Source organism: Mirounga leonina, unplaced genomic scaffold (assembly GCF_011800145.1).
Source record: "Mirounga leonina isolate KUSES-001 unplaced genomic scaffold, KU_Mleo_1.0 Mir_115, whole genome shotgun sequence".
In the NCBI taxonomy this organism is placed as follows: Eukaryota; Metazoa; Chordata; class Mammalia; order Carnivora; family Phocidae; genus Mirounga; species Mirounga leonina.
In genome coordinates, this window is record NW_023270268.1 from 99,781,947 (window position 1) to 99,783,091 (window position 1,145).

Genomic DNA, 1,145 nt, shown 5'->3' on the forward strand with positions numbered 1-1,145 from the left:
AAAACTGAAATATGGAAACCAAAACATTAGCACATTGGATACTCTAAATGCCAAGGGATAAGGGAGAATTGTCCCCACTAGTCCTCAGAACATGGTTTGGCTTGGTTCTGAGTACTAGAGCAAATGTAGTATACTTTGTACTCAAGGCTTTGGAAGCATGGAATTAATACTCTGAATAAAAAGATCAGTAGCCTCAAGGATGTCAGAAGCTGCAGTGTCAGTAATGATAAACATTGTTAAAATGCCTCATGGACAACAGATAAAACACAGGTTGGAAGCAACCAATATGTCCTTCAGTAGGTGAATGGACAAGTAAATTACGATTCATCTAGACAATGGGATATTACTCAGTGCTAAAAAGAAATGTGCTATCAAGGCATAAAAAGGCATGGAGGACCCTTAAATGCTTATTACCAAGTGAAAGAAGTCAATCTGAAAAGCCTACATACTGTATGATTCCAACTACATGACATTCTGGAAAAGACAGAACTATGGAGACAACAAGAAGGTCACTGGTTGTGGGGGTGGGGGGTGAACAGGCAGAACACAGAGAATATTTAGGGCAGTGAAAATACTCTATATGATATTATAATAATGGATGTATGTCATTATACATTTTTTCAAACCCACAGACTGTATGACACCAAGAGTGAACCCTAAGGTAAATTATGGACTTGGGATGATTATGATGCTTCAATATAGGTTCATCTAGTGAGTGGTGTTGACAATGGGGAAAATTATGCATGTGTGGGGGTGGAGGGAATGTGGCAAATCTCTATACCTTCCTCTCAACTTTTCTGTAAACCTAAAACTGCTCTAAAAATATAAAATCTTAAACAAGTAGGTTCGAGATGGAAAAATTGAATAAAATAATTTATAGGAACATGTGAGAAACCCCCTGAGATTTCCAAAAATAAATGGACAAAAATCAAGAGAAAAGATTGGTTCTATTACACAATTAGGGAAGAAATTGATGAAATTCAAACTATTATTATTATTATAATACTGTTTGTACCCATAAGCAGGCAGGACTTAAAGAAATTCAGGTCATATATTTTCACAGCAACAATAAAGATGGACACAATAATTAAAATATATTCCACGGCTATTATATGGGAGAACCTCAAGGATTTTGATATATTTGA